Below are 27,022 nucleotides of genomic sequence, written 5' to 3'. Positions count from 1 at the left end.
GCCTACTACAGTGAGACACAGCCCACAGATTACTACAGTGAGACACAGCCCACAGACTACTGCAGTGAGACACAGCCCACAGACTACTGCAGTGAGACACAGCCCACAGACTACTACAGTGAGATACAGCCCACAGACTGCTATAGTGAGACACAGCCCACAGACTACTACAGTGAGACACAGCCTACAGTGAGACACAGCCCAAATACTACTACAGTGAGACACAACCCACAGACGACTACAGTGAGACACAGCCCACAGACTACTACAGTGAGATACAGCCCACAGACTACTACAGTGAGACACAGCCCACAGACTACTACAGTGAGACACAGCCTACAGACTACTATAGTGAGACACAGCCCACAGCCTACCACAGTGATATACAGCCCACAGACTACTACAGTGAGACACAGCCTACAGTGAGACACAGCCCACAGACTACTACAGTGAGATACAGCCCACAGACTACTACAGTGAGACACAGCCTACAGTGAGACACAGCCCAAATACTACTACAGTGAGACACAACCCACAGACGACTACAGTGAGATACAGCCCACAGACTACTACAGTGAGGCACAGCCCACAGCCTACTACAGTGAGATACAGCCCACAGACTACTACAGTGAGACACAGCCCACAGACTACTACAGTGAGACACAGCCCACAGCCTACTACAGTGAGACACAGCCCACAGCCGACTACAGTGAGATACAGCCCACAGACTACTACAGTGAGGCACAGCCCACAGCCTACTACTATGAGACACAGCCTACAGCCTACTATAGTGAGACACAGCCCACAGCCTACTACAGTGAGATGCAGCCCACAGACTACTACAGTGAGACACAGCCTACTACAGTGAGAAACAGCCCACAGCCTACCACAGTGAGACACAGCCTACAGCCTACTACAGTAAGACACAGCCCACAGACTACTACATTGAGAAACAGCCCACAGCCTACTACATTGAGTAACAGCCCACAGCCTACCACAGTGAGACACAGCCCACAGGTTACTACAGTGAGACACAGCCCACAGCCTACTACAGTGAGATACAGCCCACAGACTACTACAGTGAGACACAGCCTACAGCCTACTACAGTGAGACACAGCCCACAGCCTACTACAGTGAGACACAGCCTACAGCCTACTACAGTGAGACACAGCCTACAGCCTACTACAGTGAGATGCAGCCCACCGTCTACTACAGTGAGATACAGCCTACTAGAGTGAGATACAGCCTACTACAGTGAGATACAGCCTACTATAGTGAGACACAGCCCACAACCTACTACGTGAGATGCAGCCCACATCCTACTACAGTGAGACACAGCCTACAGCCTACTACAGTGAGGCACAGCCTACAGCCTACTATAGTGAAACAAAGCCCACAGCCTACCACAGTGAGATACAACCCACAGCCTACTACAGTGAGACACAGCCTACAGCCTACTACAGTGCGATACAGCCCACAGCCTACTACAGTGAGACACAGCCCACAGCCTACTACAGTGAGACACAGCCCACAGCCTACTACAGTGAGACACAGCCTACAGCCTACGACAGTGAGATACAGCCTCCAGCCTACTACAGTGAGATACAGCCCACAGCCTACTACAGTGAGATACAGCCTACTACAGTGAGATACAGCCTACTATAGTGAGACACAGCCCACATCCTACTACAGTGAGACACAGGCCACAGACTACTACAGTGAGACACAGCCCACAGACTACTACAGTGAGACACAGTCCACAGCCTACTACAGTGAGACACAGCCCACTACAGTGAGACACAGCCCACAGCCTACTACAGTGAGACACAGCCTACAGCCTACTACAGTGAGACACAGCCCACAAACTACTACAGTGAGACACAGCCCACAGACTACTACAGTGAGACACAGCCTACAGCCTATTACAGTGAGATACAGCCTACAGACTACTACAGTGAGATACAGCCCACAAACTACTACAGTGAGACACAGCCCACAGCCTACTACAGTGAGACACAGCCCACAAACTACTACAGTGAGACACAGCCCACAAACTACTACAGTGAGACACAGTCCACAGACTACTACAGTGAGACACAGCCCACAGACTACTACAGTGAGACACAGCCTACAGTGAGACACAGCCCACTACAGTGAGACACAACCTACAGCCTACTACAGTGAGGCACAGCCCACAGCCTACTACAATGAGACACAGCCTACAGCCTACTACAGTGAGACACAGCCCACAGCCTACTACAGTGAGATACAGCCCACAGACTACTACAGTGAGACACAGCCTACTACAGTGAGAAACAGCCCACAGCCTACCACAGTGAGACACAGCCTACTACAGTGAGATACAGCCTACTATAGTGAGACACAGTCCACATCCTACTACAGTGAGATACAGCCCACAGACTACTACAGTTTGTCACAGCCCACAGCCTACTACAGTGAGATACAGCCCACAGCCTACTACAGTGAGACACAGCCTACAGTGAGACACAGCCCACAGACTACTACAGTGAGACACAGCCTACAGTGAGACACAGCCCACAGACTACTACAGTGAGACACAGCCCACAGCCTACTACAGTGAGACACAGCCTGCAGGTTACTACAGTGAGACACAGCCAACAGCCTACTACAGTGAGATACAGCCCACAGACTACTAGAGTGAGTCACATCCCACAGCCTACTACAATGAGACACAGCCCACACCTACTATAGTGAGACAAAGCATACAGCCTACTACAGTGAGACACAGCACACAGTCTACTACAGTGAGACACAGCCTACAGCCTACTACAGTGAGATACAGCTTACTATAGTGAGACACAGCCCACATCCTACTACGTGAGATGCAGCCCACAGACTACTACAGCGAGACGCAGCCCACAGACTACTACAGTGAGACACAGCCCACAGACTACTACAGTGAGACACAGCCCACAGCCTACTACAGTGAGACACAGCCCACAGCCTACTACAGTGAGACACAGCCCACAGACTACTACAGTGAGACACAGCCCACAGACTACTACAGTGAGACACAGCCCACAGACTACTACAGTGAGACACAGCCCACAGACTACTACAGTGAGACACAGCCCACAGACTACTACAGTGAGACACAGCCCACAGCCTACTACAGTGAGACACAGCCCACAGCCTACTACAGTGAGACACAGCCTACAGCCTACTACAGTGAGACACAGCCTACTACAGTGAGATACAGCCTACTACAGTGAGATGTAGCCTACAGCCTACTACAGTGAGACACAGCCTACCACAGTGAGACTCAGCCCACAGCCTACCACAGTGAGATACAGCCCACAGCCTACCACAGTGAGATACAGCCCACAGCCTACCACAGTGAGACACAGCCCACAGCCTACTACAGTGAGACACAGCCCACAGCCTACTACGGTGAGATACAGCCTACAGCCTACCACAGTGAGACACAGCCCACAGCCTACTACAGTGAGACACAGCCCACAGACTACTACAGTGAGGCACAGCCTACAGCCTACTATAGTGAGACACGGCCCACAGCCTACCACAGTGAGTTACAGCCCACAGACTACTACAGTGAGACACAGCCTACAGCCTACTACAGTAAGACACAGCCCACAGACTACTACATTGAGAAACAGCCCACAGCCTACTACATTGAGTAACAGCCCACAGCCTACCACAGTGAGACACAGCCTACAGGTTACTACAGTGAGACACAGCCCACAGCCTACTACAGTGAGATACAGCCCACAGACTACTACAGTGAGACACAGCCTACAGCCTACTACAGTGAGACACAGCCTACAGACTACTATAGTGAGACACAGCCCACAGCCTACCACAGTGAGGCACAGCCCACAGACTACCACAGTGAGACACAGCCTACAGACTACTATAGTGAGACACAGCCTACAGCCTACTACAGTGCGATACAGCCCACAGCCTACCACAGTGAGACACAGCCCACAGACTACTACAGTGAGACACAGCCCACAGCCTACTACAGTGAGACACAGCCTACAGCCTACTACAGTGAGACACAGCCTACTACAGTGAGATACAGCCTACTACAGTGAGATGTAGCCTACAGCCTACTACAGTGAGACACAGCCTACCACAGTGAGACTCAGCCCACAGCCTACCACAGTGAGATACAGCCCACAGCCTACCACAGTGAGATACAGCCCACAGCCTACCACAGTGAGACACAGCCCACAGCCTACTACAGTGAGACACAGCCCACAGCCTACTACGGTGAGATACAGCCTACAGCCTACCACAGTGAGACACAGCCCACAGCCTACTACAGTGAGACACAGCCCACAGACTACTACAGTGAGGCACAGCCTACAGCCTACTATAGTGAGACACGGCCCACAGCCTACCACAGTGAGTTACAGCCCACAGACTACTACAGTGAGACACAGCCTACAGCCTACTACAGTAAGACACAGCCCACAGACTACTACATTGAGAAACAGCCCACAGCCTACTACATTGAGTAACAGCCCACAGCCTACCACAGTGAGACACAGCCTACAGGTTACTACAGTGAGACACAGCCCACAGCCTACTACAGTGAGATACAGCCCACAGACTACTACAGTGAGACACAGCCTACAGCCTACTACAGTGAGACACAGCCCACAGCCTACTACAGTGAGACACAGCCTACAGCCTACTACAGTGAGACACAGCCTACAGCCTACTACAGTGAGATGCAGCCCACCGTCTACTACAGTGAGATACAGCCTACTAGAGTGAGATACAGCCTACTACAGTGAGATACAGCCTACAGCCTACTACAGTGAGACACAGCCTACTACAGTGAGATACAGCCTACTACAGTGAGATGTAGCCTACAGCCTACTACAGTGAGACACAGCCTACCACAGTGAGACTCAGCCCACAGCCTACCACAGTGAGATACAGCCCACAGCCTACCACAGTGAGATACAGCCTACAGCCTACTACAGTAAGACACAGCCCACAGACTACTACATTGAGAAACAGCCCACAGCCTACTACATTGAGTAACAGCCCACAGCCTACCACAGTGAGACACAGCCTACAGGTTACTACAGTGAGACACGGCCCACAGCCTACCACAGTGAGTTACAGCCCACAGACTACTACAGTGAGACACAGCCCACAGACTACTACAGTGAGACACAGCCCACAGACTACTACAGTGAGACACAGCCCACTATAGTGAGACACAGCCTACAGTGAGACACAGCCTACAGTGAGACACAGCCCACAGACTACTACAGTGAGACACAGCCCACAGACTACTATAGTGAGACACAGCCCACAGCCTACTACAGTGAGACACAGCCCACAGACTACTACAGTGAGACACAGCCTACAGACTACTACAGTGAGACACAGCCTACAGTGAGACACAGCCCACATCCTACTACAGTGAGATGCAGCCTACAGCCTACTATAGTGAGATACAGCGCAAAGCCTACTACAGTGAGATACAGCCCACAGCCCACTACAGTGAGATACAGCCTACTACAATGAGATACAGCCTACAACCTACTACAGTGAGATACAGCCTACTACAGTGAGATACAGCCTACTACAGTGAGATACAGCCTACTACAGTGAGATACAGCCTACTACAGTGAGATGTAGCCTACAGCCTACTACAGTGAGATACAGCCTACCACAGTGAGACTCAGCCCACAGCCTACCACAGTGAGATACATTCTCCAGCCTGCTACAGTGAGATACAGCCTACTACATTGAGATGCAGCCTACAGTCTACTACAGTGAGATGCAGCCTACAGCCTATTACAGTGAGATACAGCCTACAGCCTACTTCAGTGAGATGCAGGCTATAGTCTACAGCCTACTGCAGTGAGATGCAGCCTACAGCCTACTACAGTGAGATACAGCCTACAGCCTACTACAATGAGATGCAGGCTACAGTCTACAGCCTGCACAGCTGCTTTGCCAAACAAATAGGCCTATAAGCTCGCTTCAATCATGGAAAATCATGCCGGTCATGAGTTCAGCAATACGCTGTGATATGGCACAATACACTTACAGTATGTCAATTAAATTTGACCCACATAATCAATGAAGCAATGCCAGCCTACCATAAACACGTTTACGTACAGTTCCCCTTACAACCACACAGGGCCTCCACCAATTGACTGTTGCATTTTCTGAATCGTTCTGACATTTCACCAACGACAGCATCCAACATGCTTTTACACTCCTCTGTCCTGCTGGCCTACTGTACTGTCCACCACATATTGTTGGAGATTTGTACTTACATAATGTCATCATTTGTTTGAGTCAGTGCCACTGGCACTGTGCCCAAATGGCTTCGAAATCGCTGTCACACCTCAGCTTATCGACGCACTAGAACACATTGCGGACCACTTTGACTCCAGTGTAAAGATCTTTTGCTTTTGCCTGGAGTAATTTGTTTGGAGGATTGAGAAGATTGAGGGTTATGTGCACCATGGTGGATGTAAACTTAAAGCCATGGTCTGTCACCGCAGTAGGCAGCCCTGAAGCCTCAAGTCTTACTTCTGGGTTGTACAAACACGTGTTTTCAATGTCAGAGAGGAACTTCACAATGCTGTCAACTACTGACACAGTAGCCAGTTGTCCCCTTCTCCGTTTGGCTTTGTCTGGGTACTTTGACGAAGGCAATTAGGCCCACCCATTTGGGAGTCAGGCCGACCCAATGGGGAGCCAGGCTCAGCCAATCAGAATTTGTTTTTACCCACAAAAAGTCTTTATTACAGAGAGAAATACTCATTCGCAAATCTTGCTTCTGTGATGGCACACCATGGTATTTCACCCAGTAGATATTGGAGTTTATCAAAATTGGATTTGTTTTTCTTTGTGGGTCTGTGTAATCTAAGGGAAATATGTGTATCTATTATCGTCATACATTTGGCAGGAGATTAGGAAGTGCAGCTCAGTTTCCACCTCATTTTCCACCTCAGTCTGCACATAGCATGTCTTCTCTTGAGAGCCAGGTCTGCCTACGGCGGCCTCTATCAATATCAGGCTATGCTCACTTTGTCTGTACATAATCAAAGCTTTCCTTAATTTTAGGTCAGTCACAGTGGTCAGGTATTCTGAAACAGTGTACTCTCTGTTTAGGGCCAAAAACGATTTTGATAATTAGCGGATATCGGCCTAATTCTGCTCTGCATGCATTATTTGGTGTTTTACGTTGTACACGAATGTGGGTGTCCCATTTCGTGAATTCTTGTTTGGTGAGCGGAACCCAGACCTCACAACCATGAAGGGCAATGGGTTCTATAAATGATTCTAGTATTTTTAGCCAGATCACAATTGATAATTAGAATTTTATGTTCCTTTTGATGGTGAAGAAGGCCCTTCTTGCCTTGTCCCTCAGATATTTTCACAGCTTTGTAGAAGTTACCTGTGGCACTGATGTTTATATATATTTTGTGTGCTCTCTCCCCCTATCTCTCTCTCTCTCTCTCTCTCTCTCTCTCATTAGGGAATATCTTGGCCTGCCTATGTCTGAGCCTCAGACCCCAGTGGCCCCTGTTTTATACAGTGCCTTGCGAAAGTATTCGGCCCCCTTGAACTTTGCGACCTTTTGCCACATTTGCACGCCCAATTTTTCAGTTTTTAGATTTGTTAAAAAAGTTTGAAATATCCAATAAATGTCGTTCCACTTCATGATTGTGTCCCACTTGTTGTTGATTCTTCACAAAAAAATACAGTTTTATATCTTTATGTTTGAAGCCTGAAATGTGGCAAAAGGTCGCAAATTTCAAGGGGGATGAATACTTTCGCAAGGCTGTATTTAATCTAGAATCATAAGCGATCATAAGGCAACTCCTGTTGCCCTCTGGGCATTCCTTTCGCTACCTCTTCACCCCCCCCTAACTCCTAACCCCTCACACCCCTCCCTACCTCTCCCACCCGTCCCTACCTGTTCACCCCTCCTACCCCTCCCTACCTCCTACCCCTCCATACCTTCCACCCCTCCCTACCTCCTACCCCTCCCTACCTCCTACCACTCCCACCCTCCCTACCTCCTCACCCCTCCCTACCTCCTAACCCTTCTCACCCCTCCCTACCCCTCTCAACCCTTCTGTACCTCCCACCCCTCCCTACCTCCTCACCCTTCCCTCCCACACTCCCTACCTCCTCACCCCTCCATACCTCCTTACCCCTCCCTACCTCCTTACCCCTTCCTACCTCCTCACCCCCCCTCGATACAGGTGCATGATAATGGTCCAGTCTAAATCAAAACAAATGTCACACGTATTATTTAGTACATGTAAAGACAAGATTATATCAAGAATAGTCTGATGGGTGACAATATTAGCCACTTGGGGATTATATATTATCACTTGTGAATGATGCCTAGCATAAGAAACAATACATTGTCCGCTAAATTAACTAGTGTTTTTTATTTCATCTTTATTTAACCAGGTAGGCAAGTTGAGAACAAGTTCTCATTGCAACCTGGCCAAGAATAAAACAAAGCAGTTCGACACATACAACAACACAGAGTTACATATGGAATAAACAAACATACAGTCAATTATACAGTAGAATAAAAGTAAATATACAGTGAGTGCAAATGAGGTAAGATAAGGGAGGTAAGGCAATAAATAGGCCATGGTGGCGAAGTAATTACAATATACCAATTAAACATGGGAGTGATTGATGTGCAAAAGATGAATGTGCAAGTAGAGATATTGGGGTGCAAAGGTGCAACAGTGTAGCCCACAGCCATTTGGCATAGCCACATCAGGACCTAACATAAGGACAACTCAGAGTATGCTATTATTTTCTTCTGAAATAGACTACATTTTCTTCAAATCAGACTTCTTTAGACCTGTCTAAAATAAATAATGGATTTATTGTGAAAGTGTAGGCTATATTAAATGGATTTATTAGACTAAAATGGCTTGTAGGCTATGTCTGGAAGCCAGGAGATGCTAAATGGAGGAGGATGAATGCTGCCTATGACCCCAAGAATACCATCCCCACCGTCAAACATGGAGGTGGAAACATAATGCTTTGGGGGTGTTTTTCTGCTAAGGGGACAGGACAACTTCACCGCATCAAAGGGACGATGGACAGGGCCATGTACCGTCAAATCTTGGGTGATAACCTCCTTCCCTCAGCCAGGGCATTGAAAATGGGTCGTGGATGGGTATTCCAGCATGACAATGACCCAAAACACACAGCCAAGGCAACAAAGGAGTGGCTCAAGAAGAAGCACATTAAGGTCCTGGAGTGGCCGAGCCAGTCTCCAGACCTTAATCCCATAGAAAATCTGTGGAGGAAGCTGAAGGTTCGAGTTGCCAAACGTCAGCCTCAAAACCTTAATGACTTAACCTGGTGGCCAATTACAAGAAACATCTGACCTCTGTGATTGCCAACAAGGGTTTTGCCACCATGTACTAAGTCATGTTTTGCAGAGGGGTCAAATACATATTTCCCTTATTAAAATGCAAATTAATTTATAACATTTTTGACATGCATTTTTCTCAATATTTGTTGTTGTTTTTCTGTCTCTCACTGTTCAAATAAACTTACCATTAAAATTATAGACTGATCATTTCTTTGTCAGTGGGCAAACGTACAAAATCAGCAGGGGATCAAATACTTGTTTCCCTCACTGTATATACTGTATACTGTATCCTTCACTATCTGTTCTTCACTATCTATTGCATCTTAGCCGCTCTGTCACTGCTCTTCCATATATTTTATACTTATATATTCTCATCCCATTCCTTTACTCGACTGTGTGTATTAGGAATTTGTTAGATATTGGGTTTTGTTGTGGAAATGTTAGATATGACCTGTTAGATACTGCTGCACTTTCAGATCTAGAATTATAAGCATTTCACTACACTCACAATAACATCTGCTGTTGTGTATGTGACCAATAACATTTAATTTAATTTAATTTAATTTGGTCTGCTTCAGTGTGCAGCTCTCAACATTGTTGGCTCAATAACCCACATTTTTAATTCAACATTGTTCTCAGGGAATATTCCAGAAGTATGGAAATCATCTCTTGTTCTGCCACGCCATAAGAGTGGGCATAGTAGGGATCTTCATCATTATCGCCCCATTTCAAGGCTGCCTTCTCGAATCAAATCAAACAAATCAAATGTATTTATTTATAAAAACCCTTCTTACATCAGCTGATATCCCAAAGTACAGAAACCCAGCCTAAAACCCCAAACAGCAAGCAATGCAGGTGTAGAAGCACGGTGGCTAGGAAAAACTCCCTAGAAAGGCAGGAACCTAGGAATAAACCTAGAGAGGAACCAGGCTATGAGGGGTGGCCAATCCTCTTCTGGCTGTGCTGGGTGGAGATTATAACAGAACATGGCCAAGATGTTCAAATGTTCATAAATGACCAGCAGGGTCAAATAATAGTAATCACAGTGGTTGTCAAGGGTGCAACCTTGCTAAATGTAAACCTTTTTTTATCTGAGAAATGTATTTTGAATGTAAACCGGTCAGGGTTTAGGCCTGGGAAGAGCACTATTACAGCAACCACTGGAGTTATTAATGATCTTGTCAACGCTTCAGACACTACAATGAAATGTGCTGCTTTGTTTGTGGACCTGTCTAAAGCTTTTGACACTGTTGATCATGTTATTTTATATTGCATTATAAAAGGCACATTTGTAAAAGAGACCTATATAAGGCGTTATATCCTCAACACTGGGGCCCCACAAGGGTGCGTTCTGAGCCCTCTCCTGTACTCCCTGTTCACCCACGACTGCGTGGCCACGCACGCCTCCAACTCAATCATCAAGTTTGCGGACGACACAACAGTAGTAGGCTTGATTACCAACAACGACGAGACGGCCTACAGGGAGGAGGTGAGGGCCCTCGGAGTGTGGTGTCAGGAAAATAACCTCACACTCAGCGTCAACAAAACTAAGGAGATGATTATGGACTTCAGGAAATAGCAGAGGGAACACCCCCCTATTCACATCGATGGAACAGTAGTAGAGAGTAGCAAGTTTTAAGTTCCTCGGCATACACATCACAGACAAACTGAATTGGTCCACTCACACAGACAGCATCGTGAAGAAGGCGCAGCAGCGCCTCTTCAACCTCAGGAGGCTGAAGAAATTTGGCTTGTCACCAAAAGCACTCACAAACTTCTACAGATGCACAATCGAGAGCATCCTGGCGGGCTGTATCACCGCCTGGTACGGCAACTGCTCCGCCCTCAACCGTAAGGCTCTCCAGAGGGTAGTGAGGTCTGCACAACGCGTCACCGGGGGCAAACTACCTGCCCTCCAGGACACCTACACCACCCGATGTTACAGGAAGGCCATAAAGATCATCAAGGACATCAACCACCCGAGCCACTGCCTGTTCACCCCGCTATCATCCAGAAGGCGAGGTCAGTACAGGTGCATCAAAGCTGGGACCGAGAGACTGAAAAACAGCTTCTATCTCAAGGCCATCAGACTGTTAAACAGCCACCACTAACATTGAGTGGCTGCTGCCAACACACTGACACTGACTCAACTCCAGCCACTTTAATAATGGGAATTAATGGGAAATGATGTAAATATATCACTAGCCACTTTAAACAATGCTACCTTATATATTGCTACTTACCCTACATTATTCATCTCATATGCATACGTATATACTGTACTCTATATCATCGACTGCATCCTTATGTAATACATGTATCACTAGCCACTTTAACTATGCCACTTTGTTTACATACTCATCTCATATGTATATACTGTACTCGATACCATCTACTGTATCTTGCCTATGCTGCTCTGTACCATCACTCATTCATATATCCTTATGTACATATTCTTTATCCCCTTACACTGTGTATAAGACAGTAGTTTAGGAATTGTTAGTTAGATTACTTGTTGGTTACTACTGCATTGTCGGAACTAGAAGCACAAGCATTTCGCTACACGCTCATTAACATCTGCTAACCATGTGTATGTGACAAATAAAATTTGATTTGATTTGATTTGATATAAGGAAGAGGAGGCTATTTGGGTCATATTGTTCTCAGATAATAAAATAAATCAAAAAATCCTCTTCCCGTGCAACCCTGCCTCTATGTTACACGAAATGCACGATAAGCATGATTTTCACTGATGAATGGTGACTTTACCACTCCAAAAAAGGCTTTCGGAGCCATGTGGTGAAGAGCTGCACCGCACACGCACGCACGCACGCACGCACGCACACACACACACACACACACACACACACACACACACACACACACACACACACACACACACACACACACACACACACACACACACACACACACACACACACACACACACACACACACACACACAATATCTGCTAATCTCACTGGCAGAAAACAAGCACTCCCATTTACAACCTTCGTGCAAACTAGAAATTGTTCCGTCATATTTTGTGAGATGGTCTGTAGCCCAGCCACACACTCCGCTCAGAGCCTTTATTTACCTTAAAGGCCCAGTAAAGTCCAAATTCAGTTTTTTTTATCATATTGTACAACATCTAACTAACACTGTAAAGGTGTGAAAAAATGTATCAGTGTTATTTCTTGATAGTTGCTGGTTGAAAATACAAATCTACACAGGAACTTCTAATCAGCAGGTTCTCATGGGCGGGAGTTTCGGCTTTCCATGGTTACATCACCTTGCGGTAAATTGGTTAATAGACCAATAACAAAGAGAGTTCCAAACCTCTCTGCCAATAACAGCTAGTTTTCCATTTTCCCCTCCCCAGTCAGACCACTCCCAGACAGTCCTAGCAAAATTCTTGCTTGAGAATCGTTTTTTTGCAACAACAAAAATAGCTATTTTTGGCCGTTTAAAAGGAAATCTATTACAGTAAGGTACTTAATTGTTACCCAGAAATGATTTGATATTGACATAACGGCTGCAGCTTTTACTCTGATTAAAACAAATAAACCTGATCCATGCCTCCTGCTTTCCTTCTGGAACCATCCGTTTTCCTGTCCCCCTTCACACCTCCATACATGCCTCTCTGTCCCCCTCTCCTCTCCCTCTTTTTCTCCCCCTCTCCCTCTATCTTAAAGAAGCTTATAGAAATGTTTTTAGTGCCTTAGGGATTTACCCTGACTCCAAACAGGTAGTTACAGTGCTGAAGAAAACATTGTAGGGATCGGTTACAACCTTCACCATCTCCTCCTCTCTGTTTTCCTCTCTATGCCTCTCTCTCTTTATCTCTCTCTTGCGCTCTCTGTCAGTTCAATTCAATTTCATTTCAAAGGGCTTTATTTTAATGGGAAATATATGTTTACATTGCCATAGCAAGTGAAATAGATAACAAGCAAAAGTGAAGTAAACATTACACTCACAAAATTTCCAAAGGAATATTCTGTCTTTCTCTCCTTCTCTGTCTCCGCTCACACATGTTCCATCTGTCAGACCAGGCTCAATGATACATGTGCCAAATGTGCTGTGAGACTGTGAATGTGAAATGTGCGAAATGTGAATGTCGCCTTTTCACACACTCACATACGCATGCACGCAGGCACACACGTGTGGAAAAACACGCAGACACACACAGAGAAGAGCAGTGGGTTTGAGTTTGGTTGGCAGAGCGAGCAGGTAGCACTAATTAGACAGAGTTATACTGTACGGGCATTCATAAAAACGGTTGGTTCAACTTCAGAGCTAAAAATATTTTTTTGAAAATATTGTCTGCTAAAATGGAAGAACTTTCAAACCTCTCTCTCTTGTTCCCTGCCTGACCATTTCTGTCTCCATCTCACTCTGTCTATGTCCATGTCTCTGTCTGTCTCCGTCTATCTCTCTCTGTGTTCCCTGCCTGACCATCTCTGTCTCCATCTCACTCTGTCTATGTCCATGTCTCTGTCTGTCTCCGTCTATCTCTCTCTGTGTTCCCTGCCTGACCATCTCTGTCTATGTCCATGTCTCTGTCTATGTCCATGTCTCTGTCTATGTCCATGTCTCTGTCTATGTCCATGTCTCTGTCTATGTCCATGTCTCTGTCTCCATCTCACTCTCTGTCTATGTCCATGTCTCTGTCTGTCTCCGTCTATCTCTCTCTGTGTTCCCTGCCTGACCATCTCTGTCTATGTCCATGTCTCTGTCTATGTCCATGTCTCTGTCTATGTCCATGTCTCTGTCTGTCTCCGTCTATCTCTCTCTGTGTTCCCTGCCTGACCATCTCTGTCTATGTCCATGTCTCTGTCTATGTCCATGTCTCTGTCTGTCTCCGTCTATCTCTCTCTGTGTTCCCTGCCTGACCATCTCTGTCTATGTCCATGTCTCTGTCTATGTCCATGTCTCTGTCTGTCTCCGTCTATCTCTCTCTGTGTTCCCTGCCTGACCATCTCTGTCTATGTCCATGTCTCTGTCTATGTCCATGTCTCTGTCTGTCTCCGTCTATCTCTCTCTGTGTTCCCTGCCTGACCATCTCTGTCTATGTCCATGTCTCTGTCTATGTCCATGTCTCTGTCTGTCTCCGTCTATCTCTCTCTGTGTTCCCTGCCTGACCATCTCTGTCTATGTCCATGTCTCTGTCTATGTCCATGTCTCTGTCTATGTCCATGTCTCTGTCTGTCTCCGTCTATCTCTCTCTGTGTTCCCTGCCTGACCATCTCTGTCTATGTCCATGTCTCTGTCTATGTCCATGTCTCTGTCTGTCTCCGTCTATCTGTCTCTGTGTTCCCTGCCTGACCATCTCTGTCTATGTCCATGTCTTTGTCTATGTCCATGTCTCTGTCTGTCTCCGTCTATCTGTCTCTGTCCGTTCGTCTGTCTCTGTGTTCCCTGCCTGACCATCTCTGTCTATGTCCATGTCTCTGTCTATGTCCATGTCTCTGTCTGTCTCCGTCTATCTGTCTCTGTCCGTTCATCTGTCTCTGTGTTCCCTGCCTGACCATCTCTGTCTATGTCCATGTCTCTGTCTATGTCCATGTCTCTGTCTGTCTCCGTCTATCTGTCTCTGTGTTCCCTGCCTGACCATCTCTGTCTCCATCTCACTCTCTGTCTATGTCCATGTCTCTGTCTGTCTCCGTCTATCTGTCTCTGTCCGTTCGTCTGTCTCTGTCCGTTCGTCTGTCTCTGTGTTCCCTGCCTGACCATCTCTGTCTCCATCTCACTCTCTGTCTATGTCCATGTCTCTGTCTGTCTCCGTCTATCTGTCTCTGTCCGTTCGTCTGTCTGTCCACTTGTCTGTCTGTCTGTCTGTCTGTCTGTCTGTCTGTCTGTCTGTCTGTCTGTCTGTCCACTTGTCTGTCTGTCTGTCCACTTGTCTGTCTGTCTGTCCACTTGTCTGTCCGTCTGTCCACTTGTCTGTCCATCTGTCCACCTGTCCGTCTGTCCGTCTGTCCGTCCGCCTGTCCGTCTGTCCGTCTGTCCGTCTGTCGGTCTGTCTGTCTTTCCAACTTTTCTCTCTTTTCATCTTTCTCTTCTTCTTTTTGACACTTACATTGTCAAAGTAACCATATAACCACATAAGTTTGTGGCGGCAGGGTAGCCTAGTGGTTAGAGTGTAGAGGGGGCAGGGGGCAGGGTAGCCTAGTGGTTAGAGTGTAGAGGGGGCAGGGTAGCCTAGTGGTTAGAGTGTTGGACTAGTAACCGAAAGGTTGCAAGTTCAAATCCCCGAGCTGACCAGGTACAAATCTGTCGTTCTGCCCCTGAACAGGCAGTTAACCCACTGTTCCTAGGCCGTCATTGAAAATAAGAATTTGTTCTTAACTGACTTGCCTAGTTAAATAAAGGTAAAAAATAAATAACCATGATGGTCCAATAAGAAATATTTTATTTTCTTGCCTTTATTTAACTAGGCAAGTCAGTTAAGAACACACACACACACACACACACACATGCAACAACAGAGCTATCTGCCTGCCTCCCTGGAAAAAATGCATGGCTCAACCTTTTGTGTGTGAGCTTTCTGTCTTACGACATGTTGTACTGGGAACCAACCAAGCAAGCAGCGTTAAAGTGGAGCAGTCGGCTGTATGCTACACTGCTCAGCTCGTTCCATATTGTCAAATACTTTACTTACATACCAATCAGTAACACATTATTCAGCTGAGCCAGGATGATTCAGTCGCTGACACACACTGTGGGTGCCGTGCACTTCTAGAACCTCTGATCAGTATTCTGTTCTGGAACACATGGGAACAGAACATTACCATTATAGACTGGTGTTGTCCTCTAGCTGTCCACCTACACTTCAACTCTCCCACACCACAAACTATCAGAACCCCGACTACTCACTTAAGAGTTGTATTGCCTTTTTGTGACCTTGTCCAGTCGATTTGAAAGTCAAATGAACTTTCAGTCCATATTAATCATTATCGGTTTGCGGAGGACGGCATGTCCAAAACACTCTCTATGCAGCCTATACTGTGAAAGTCAAATCCAGAAGCTGGCTTCTCTTGATCTCCTGAAGTATCCTGTAGCTCCCACATCATCAATCTGTCCACTCAATCTCTCTCTAACTCCCCTTTCAGCAGTTCAGCCTTTATAGCACGATTAAAGACATGCAACAATACAGGTGAAATCTTTGTCCCACAATAGCATACCTTGCCAAAACAACCTATTAAATGTGAATAGAGCCGACAACACCTCATTGCACACACTGATACAGCCATTACTCACCGACATGCATTACACACAGTTGTGTAGCTGATTGATTTGCATTGAGGGTTCTCTCCTTGAGTCATGGTCAATTCAGGTTGGCACCGTTCGACTTGCACACATCTTTGTATTTACACAATAGACCATCATGGCCAAGGTGGTTGTTGGGTTTAGGGCCGGTTCTAGTCTTTTGGGGGCCCTAAGCAAGATTTGGTTGGTGAAGAGAAAAATATACATTTTAATCTACATTTCCTGCAATTCTACACATTTTGCCAATGACTTATGCCATGTTGATGATATCTGAATGAGAGTGACTAATTCAGGGCCCCTGGGCACGTTCCCTGTGTAACCGGGCGGTATTAGACCATGATTACTAAGTGAGTACCATGATTAACTGTAGACAGATGTAGACTCATTTACCAATAAAAACAATTGTTCGCTGACTGTCAGTGACTGACATAACAATAGAAAAATGGCTGATGCACAAATTTCTAATTTGCACCTTGTTTATTCTATTATTCTAACTGGGGGGGGGGCTTAACAGCGTGGGGCCCTAGGCGACCGCTTATGTCTCTTATGCCTGGAGCCGGCCCTAGTTGGGTTCAATCAATCAAATGTATTCATTAAGCCCTTTTTACCTCGGCACATGTCACAAGTGCTGTACAGAAACCCAACCTGAAACTCCAAACAACTATCAATGCAGATGTAGAAACATGGTGGCTAAGAAAAACTCCCTAGAAAGGCAGGGACCTAGGAGGAAACCTAGAGAGGACCATGTTCTAAGAGTACATGGCCATGAAGGCCTTGAACATGTTCAAACGTTCATAGATGACCAGCAGGGTCAAATATTAATCACGGTGGTTGTAGAGGGTGCAACAGGTCAGGTGGCTATATCAGTTGGCTTTTCATTGCCGAGCATTCAGAGGTCGAGACAGCAGGTGGGGTAGAGAGAGAGAGAGTCGAAAACAGCAGGTCCCGGACCAGGTGAACAGGTCAGTTTGAGGCAGCCCGTGAGATGGGGTTAAGAGCAGGTGAGTCTGGGAAGGGGTGATGCTGTGGATGTTTGTGTGTGTCTGTATGTTGTTGTTTGTACAGTTGAAGTCGGAAGTTTACATACAACTTAGCCAAAGACATTTGAACTCAGTTTTCACAATTCCTGACATTTACTCATTGTATAAATTCCCGATCTTAGGTCAGTTAGGATCACCACTTTATTTTAAGAATGTGAAATGTCAGAATAATTGGAGAGAGATTTATTTCAGCTTTTATTTCTTTCATCACATTCCCAGTGGGTCAGAAGTTTACATACACTCAATTAGTATTTGGTAGTATTGCCTTTAAATTGTTTAACTTGGGTGAAGCGTTTTGGGTAGCCTTCCGCAAGCTTCCCACAATAAGTTATGTGAATTTTGGCCCATTCCTCCTGATAGAGCTGGTGTAACTGAGTCAGGTTTGTAGGCCTCCTGACAGAGCTGGTGTAACTGAGTCAGGTTTGTAGGCCTCCTGACAGAGCTGGTGTAACTGAGTCAGGTTTGTAGTCCTCCTGACAGAGCTGGTGTAACTGAGTCAGGTTTGTAGGCCTCCTGACAGAGCTGGTGTAACTGAGTCAGGTTTGTAGGCCTCCTGACAGAGCTGGTGTAACTGAGTCAGGTTTGTAGGCCTCCTGACAGAGCTGGTGTAACTGAGTCAGGTTTGTAGGCCTCCTGACAGAGCTGGTGTAACTGAGTCAGGTTTGTAGGCCTCCTGACAGAGCTGGTGTAACTGAGTCAGGTTTGTAGGCCTCCTTGCTCGCACACACTTTTTCCATTCTGCTCACAAATTCTTTATAGGATTGAGATCAGGGCTTTGTGATGGCCACTCCAATATATTGACTTTGTTGTCCTTAAGCCATTTTGCCACAACATTGGAAGTTTGCTTGGGGTCATTGTCCATTTGGAAGACCCATTCGCGACCAAGCTTTAACTTCCTGACTGATGTCTTGAGATGTTGCTTCATTATGTCCACATAATGTTCCAGCCTCATGATGCCATCTATTTTGTGAAGTGCACCAGTCCCTCCTGCAGCAAAGTACTCCCACGACATGATGCTGCCACCCCAGTGCTTCATGGTTGGGATGGTGTTCTTCGGCTTGCAAGCCTCCCCCTTTTTCCTCCAAACATAACGATGGTCATTATGGCCAAACAGTTCTATTTTTGTTTCATCAGACCAGAGGACATGTCTCCAAAAAGTACGATCTTTGACCCAATGTGCAGTTGCAAACCGTAGTCTGGCTTTTTCATGGTGGGCTTGGAGCAGTGGCTTCTTCCTTGCTGAGCGGCCTTTCAGTTTATGTCGATATTGGACTTGTTTTACTGTGGATATAGATACTTTTGTACCTGTTTCCTCCAGCATCTTCACAAGGTCCTTTGCTGTTGTTCTGGGATTGACTTGCACTTTTCGCACCAAAGTACGCTCATCTCTAGGAGACAGAACGCGTCTCCTTCCTGAGCGGTATGGCGGCTGTGTGGTCCCATGATGTTTATACTTGCGTACTATTGTTTGTACAGATGAACGTGGTACCTTCAGGCATTTGGAAATTGCTGAATGAAGAACCAGACTTGTGGAGGTCTACAATTGTTTTTCTGAAGTCTTGACTGATTTCTTTTGATTTTCCTATGATGTCAAGCAAAGAGGCACTGAGTTTGAAGGTAGGCCTTGAAATACATCCACAGGTTCACCTCCAATTAACTCAAATTATGTCAATTAGCCTATCAGAAGTTTCTAAAGCCATGACATCATTTTCTGGAATTTTCCAAGCTGTTTAAAGGCACAGTCAACTTAGTGTATGTAAACTTCTGACCCAATGGAATTGTGATACAGTGAATTATAAGTGAAATAATCTGTCTGTGGACAATTGTTGGAAAAATGACTTGTGTCATGCACAAAGTAGATGTCCTAACCAACTTGCCAAAACTATAGTTTGTTAATTAACAAGAAATTTGTGGTGTGGTTGAAAAACAAGTTTTAATGACTCCAACGTAAGTGCATGTAAACTTCCGTCTTCAACCTGTATGTGCATGTTTTGTCATGTTAAAAAATAGTTTAAAAAATATAGATCCAATCGGTTACTTTTGATTTCCAATAGAGAGAAAAGTAGTCCAATAATAGGAATCCAATAGGATTCTGATAAAGGTGACACAAAATCCTATAGGACAACACGATTCGTATAACATCCAATATGATTACTTTTTATTTCCAATAAGACAAAAGTAGTACAATAGGATTCTGATAAAGGTGACACAAAATCCTATACGATTCTATTGGAAAAATCTCTAAAACTATAAGATTTTGGACTAGGGGATCATATCCACACAAGTTCCAAATGTATACTGAACAAAAATATAAATGCAAGTTGTTGGTCCCATGTTTCATGAGATGAAATAAAAGATCTCAGAAATGTTTCATATGCACACAAAAAACACATTTAAAAAAAATGTTGTGCACAAATTTGTTTACATCCCTGTTAGTGAAACCTCCTCCTTTCCCAAGATAATCCATCCACTTGACAGGTGTGGCATATCCCTTTAACGTGATCGATATGACAACAGCCAGTGAAAGTGCATGGCACCAAATTCAAAACAACAGAAATCTCATAATTAAAATTCCTCAAGCATAGAAATATCTTATACCATTTTAAAGGTAATCGTGTTGTTAATCCCACCAAAGTGTCCGATTTCAAATAGGCATTACAGTGAAAGCACCACAAATGATTATGTTAGGTCAGAGCCAAGCCACAGAAAAACACAGCCATTTTTCCAGCCAAAGAGAGGAGTCATAAAAAGCACAAATAGAGATAAAATTAATCACTAACCTTTGATGATCTTCATCAGATGACACTCATAGGACTTCATGTTACACAATACATGTATGTTTTGTTTGGTAAAGTTCATATTTATATCAAAAAATCTCAGTATACATTGGGCGCGTTATGTTCAGTAGTTCCAAAAACTCCAGTGAATTTACAGAGAGCCACAACAATTTAGAGAAATACTCATCATAAATGTTGCTGAAAATACAATTGTTATACATGGAATTAAAGATATACTTCTCCTTAATGCAACTGCTGTGTCAGCTTTCAAAAAAGCTTTACGGAAAATCAAACCATGCTATAATCTGAGAACAGCACTCAGAGAACAAAAACATATATCCATGTTGGAGTCAACAGAAGTCAGAAATAACATGATAAATATTCACTTACCTTTGATGATCTTCATCAGAATGCAGTCCCAGGAATCCCAGTCCCACAATAAATGTTTGATTTGTTCAATAATGTCCATCATTTATGTCCAAGTAGCTACTTTTGTTAGCGCGTTTGGTAAACAAATCAAAACTCACAAAGCACGTTCACTAGTTGCAGACGAAATGTCAAAAAGTTCCGTTACAGACTGTAGAAACTTGTCAAACGATGTATGGAATCAATCTTTAGGATGTTTTAACATAAATCTTCAATAATATTCCAACCTTGAGAATTCCTTTGTCTTCAGAAAAGCAAAGAAACGGGAGATACCTCTCATGAGAAATGCACTTGACCAGCGTGTGACTGCTGCCAGTCCTCTGACTCAATCCACTCTCATTTGGCCCCACTTCACAGCCTCAAACAAGTTTCTAAAGACGGTTGACATCTAGTGGAAACCTTAGGAAGTGCAAGATGACCAATATCCCACTGTAACTTCAATAGGGGCTGAGTTGAAAATTGACCAGCCTCAGATTTCCCACTTCCTGGTTGGATTTTTTCTCAGGTTTTTGCCTGCCGTATGAGTTCTGTTATACTCACAGACATCATTCAGTTTTAGAAACTTCAGAGTGTTTTCTATCCAATAATAATACCAATATGCATATATTAGCAACTGGGTCTGAGGGGCAAGCAGTTTACTCTGGGCGCTACTCAATACTGCCCCTGCAGCCACAAAAAGATAAATAGCATGATAATTACACAGGTGCACCTTGTGCTGGGGGCAATAAAAGACCACTCTAAAATGTGCAGATTTGTCACACAACACAATTCCACAGATGTCTCAAGTTTTGAAGGAGCGTGCAACAAGCGTGCTGACTGCAGAAATGTCCACCAGAGCTGTTGCCAGAGAATAGAATGTTAATTTCTCTACCAACGTTGTTTTAAGAATTTCCTTATATTTCCTTATATAAACTGTAACTCAGTTAAATCGTTGAAATTGGTGCATGCTGCGTTTATATTTTTGTTCAGTATAACTGAATCATCAGAACAAGAAACACCCTTTGATACTAAACGATCATTCGTTTTCCTGATGGAAGCTCAGTATGCACAAACAAGAAAGCAATTCGAACATCTGTCTTTTCCTCTGATTAAAATATGCATACCAATACCGTAGAGTGTGCCAAGAAGGAAATGAGAGGAATCATCTGGGTGTTTGACATAAAGAATTACTAAGAATTACTTACTAAAGAATTTACTACCTTCTTACTTAATAACAAGCATCCATTTATAAGGATGATCATCAACATAAATATAAAATCTAATGATTGAAGATTTTCAAGATTATTTTCCTTATTAGATGAACGATATGAAAAGCCATCAAAGCCATTTTAGATTTAGTCTCCGTCTGTCTATTATTAATACTTTATGAGTGTATATCTGGATAATTATCGGGGTTCATAAATGTATTAATCAACATCAAAAGAGTTTGGTTAGTGTGGCAGAACACACACACACACACACACACATGAACACACACACACACGCGAACACACACACACACACACACACACACACACACACACACACACACACACACACACACACACACACACACACACACACACACACACACACACACACACACACACACACACACACCCCCCAAGGTGAGTCCACACCCCAAGGTGAGTCCACACACCAAGGTGAGTCTATATCTTCTCCCTGCCTCTCTTGGCTCTCACCTTTCTGTCAGTGCATGGCCATCCTACTCACGCGTGTCCTGCCCTTCCTCTGAGTGTCCCTACAGCAGGGCGAAGGAAGTAGGGAGAAATGGTTGGAGTGATAACCAAATCCTACTAACATCTCAAAACTGGGCTTAGGGGTGTACATGAAAAGAACAGAAAGGTCCACACACTATATACTCTTCATACCACCTTAGTTTTTATATGTTTTATTTAACCTTTATTTAACTAGGCAAGTTAGTTATTAAGAACAAATTCTTATTTACAATGACAGCCCACCCCGGCCAAACTCATGATGATGCTGGGCCAATTGTGCGCAGCCCTATGGGACTCCCAGTCACAGCCGGATGCGATATTGTAATGCGCAGTGTGGCAGGTGTTTCTTTCGCCTTCGCAGAAGGCAGGAATCGTGGTCACAGGCAGGCAGTGGTCATACACAGGTAGGCAGTGGTCATACACAGGTAGGCAGTGGTCATACACAGGTAGGCAGTGGTCATACACAGGTAGGCAGTGGTCATACACAGGTAGGAAAACAGGCAGGTGAAACAAAACTAGGACTGAAGGCTACAACTGGTCCTCACAAACGAGCTGGGAAAAGGCTTAGTAGAGTCGAAATGAACAATACCTCATAAAGGCACAAACAGAATGAACTGAACTAAATAAGGAGCTGATGAGATCAGGTGAGTAACTAACACAGGTGAAATCAATGAACAGGGCTACGTTCAAGAACACAATGAACAGAACACAAGGTTGACTAAGAAATTAAATACAGAACCTTACAGTACCCCCCCCCCTCCTGTCGACCACCGGAGTGTGGAGCAGGCGGGCTGGGAAGCAGAGGCAGCCGCCTACCTTGGGGGCGAGGTCAGCCGCCTACCTTGGGGGCGAGGTCAGCCTCCGACCTTGGGGGCGAGGTCAGCCGCCTACCTTGGGGGCGAGGTCAGCCGCCTACCTTGGGGGCGAGGTCAGCCGCCTACCTTGGGGGCGAGGTCCGACAGGCTGGTTCGACAAAGTCGTGGACTGACCCGACATTCTGCGTTGATCAGTTTGGGGATCGATCCCGAGGTCGGGGAGTGGGATCGTCCAGACGGTTACGGTGGAATGCCTGAATCATCTCTGGGTCGAGGATGTCCTAGTCAGGGACCCAGGACCAGTCTTCAGGCCCGTATCCTTCCCAGTCCACTAGATAGTGGATGCGGTCTCTCAGGCTTTTGGAATCAAGGATGGCCTGAATGGCGTAGGCAGGTTCCCCTCCAACGTCCACCAGTGGGGGCACACTGTGGGTTGAGACTGGAGGATGAAGAGGACTGGATGATGAAAATGAAGAGGACAGGAGGATGAAGAGGACTGGAGGATGAAGAGGACGGGAGGATGAAGAGGACTGGAGGATGAAGAGGACTGGAGGATGAAGAGGACAGGAGGATGAAGAGGACGGGAGGATGAAGAGGACTGGAGGATGAAGAGGACGGGAGGATGAAGAGGACTGGAGGATGAAGAGGACGGGAGGATGAAGAGGACGGGGGGATGAAGAGGACGGGAGGATGAAGAGGACTGGAGGATGAAGAGGACGGGAGGATGAAGAGGACTGGAGGAGGAAGAGGACTGGAGGATGAAGAGGACTCGAGGGTGAAGAGGACTGGAGGATGAAGAGGACTGGAGGATGAAGAGGACTGGAGGATGAAGAGGACTGGAGGTGGCCGGTTTCAATAGAGACACATGGAAGGACGAGGAGATTTTATACTGATGGGGTAACTGGAGGCAATACGTGACAGGGTTGATGTGATGGGTTATCTTGAAGAGACCAATGAAGGGAGGACAGAACTTTTTGCAGGGGAGGCGGAGCCGGATGCCTCTAGTAAAGAGCCACAAAAGCTGTCCGGGGTGAAAGTGGCGTAGGTTGGCGGCGTCTGTCGGCAAAGCGCTTCTGGGTATTAGAGGCTTCCTGCAGATGCCGGTGAGCAGTCTCCCATACCCGCTCACAACGCCGAAACCAGTCGTCAATAGCTGGGACAGTGCCAGGCTTCGCCTCCCAGGGAAACATGGGGGGTGGTAACCAAGTGCACACTGAAATGGAGTAATACCACCTTATAATACCCCACCTTATACAAACAGACAGCTGTGGTAACATTATACCACCTTATACCACCATATACCACCTTATACCACCCCATACCACCTTATAGCACCTCATACCACCTTATACCACCCCACCTTACACAAACAGACAGCTGTGGTAACATTATACCACCTTATACCACCCCATACCACCTTATAGCACCTCATACCACCTTATACCACCCCACCTTATACAAACAGACAGCTGTGGCAACATTATACAACCTTATACCACCCCATACCACCTTATAGCACCTCATACCACCTTATACCACCCCACCTTATACAAACAGACAGCTGTGGTAACATTATACCACCTTATACCACCATATACCACCCCATACCACCTAATACCACCCCACCTTATACAAACAGACAGCTGTGGTAACATTATACCACCTTATACCACCCCATACCACCTTATAGCACCTCATACCACCTAATACCACCCCACCTTATACAAACAGACAGCTGTGGTAACATTATACCACCATATACCACCATATACCACCATATACCACCATATTCCACCACATACCACCTAATACCACCCCACCTTATACAAACAGCTGTGGTAACATTAAACCACCATATACCACCGGAAACCACCACATACCACCTAATACCACCCCACCTTATACAAACAGACAGCTGTGGTAACATTATACCACCTTATACCACCTCATACCACCTTATAGCACCTCATACCACCTAATACCACCCCACCTTATACAAACAGACAGCTGTGGTAACATTATACCACCTTATACCACCTCATACCACCTTATAGCACCCCATACCACCTAATACCACCCCACCTTATACAAACAGACAGCTGTGGTAACATTATACCACCATATACCACCATATAGCACCTCATACCACCTAATACCACCCCACCTTATACAAACAGACAGCTGTGGTAACATTATACCACCTTATACCACCATATACCACCCCATACCACCTAATACCACCCCACCTTATACAAACAGACAGCTGTGGTAACATTATACCACCATATACCACCATATACCACCCCATACCACCTAATACCACCCCACCTTATACAAACAGACAGCTGTGGTAACATTATACCACCTTATACCACCTCATACCACCTAATACCGCATTGTACCACCTTATACCACCTTATACCACCTCATGACACCTCATACCACCTCATCAATCAATCAATCAATCAATCAATCAATCAATCAAATGTATTCATAAAGTCCTTATTACATCAGCTGATGTCACAAAGTGCTGTACAGAAAGTGCTCATAGCACCTCATACCACCTCATATGACATTATACAACCTTATACCACTGTATAGCACCTCATACCACCTTATCCCACCTCATACCACCTTATAGCACCTTATAGCATCTTATAGCTGGGGCGGCAGGTAGCCTAGTGGTTAGAGCATTGGCCTAGTAACCGAAAGGTTGCTAGATCAAATCCCTGAGCTGACAAGGTAAAAAGCTGTCGTTCTGCCCCTGAACCCACTGTTCTTGGGCTGTCATAGTAAATAAGAATTTGTTCTTAATTGACTTGCCTAGTTAAATAAAGGTAAAAAATAATCAAAATATCACCTTGTACCACTTTTAACCTCCTTAATGACAACGTTTCAATCCAGAGTATCATCAGGTCAAACAATGTCATCAAATGTGATATACAGAGCATGTAGTGTGCTGGCCAACCGTTCGGACAATACAGGCATTTTTGTGAGAAGATCTTTTGGGATGTCTTAAGGTTTGACAAACGCCGCTGTTGATTGGCCACCTTCCACCACAGATGTGGAAGGCTGACATAGGCGGATGTGGCGGATTCACACACAGCCCATGCAACAAAAAATAATCTCTAGCTTCTTTATTATGTTACTTAGATTGACGCATGGGTGCGTCAATAGACTAAGGTGATATACGGAGCACATAGCGTGCTGGCCTTTATGTCCTTGTCACAAAAGGAGAGACAAAAGGAGAGACTCATTTTCCATCAACATCAAAATGGATCAAAAATGGATCACACTGATGATTTAGCTGATCTATACACAGTCATATTTCAGGACCTTCCATAGGAATCAATACACACACACACCAAGGAATGAACTAACTGAGATGAGTATATCAGGAGTGTTGACATAAAGCTGGCGACATTTACATAGCATGACTCTGTTTATTTTCGAGAGACACACATCTGAATGTCGAGGCTATGTCTCTCATCATGTCTGTCAGTATGCAAAGTCTGTTTGTGACACACACACACACACACACACACACACACACACACACACACACACACACACAC

The 27,022-nt window shown here is 45.4% G+C and overlaps 1 protein-coding gene across 1 annotated transcript in view; it reads right to left on the bottom strand.

Annotated features, from left to right (window-relative positions):
• Positions 1-27,022, bottom strand: part of LOC135503995 (vasopressin V2 receptor-like) — a 75,304-nt gene that overhangs the window by 47,506 nt on the left and 776 nt on the right. The window lies entirely within an intron of this gene.

The sequence above is a fragment of the Oncorhynchus masou genome, chromosome 18, assembly GCF_036934945.1.
Source record: "Oncorhynchus masou masou isolate Uvic2021 chromosome 18, UVic_Omas_1.1, whole genome shotgun sequence".
NCBI classification, from domain to species: domain Eukaryota; kingdom Metazoa; phylum Chordata; class Actinopteri; order Salmoniformes; family Salmonidae; genus Oncorhynchus; species Oncorhynchus masou.
Note: the sequence above shows the minus strand (reverse complement) of the source record. Positions and strands in the feature narration are given on the sequence as shown.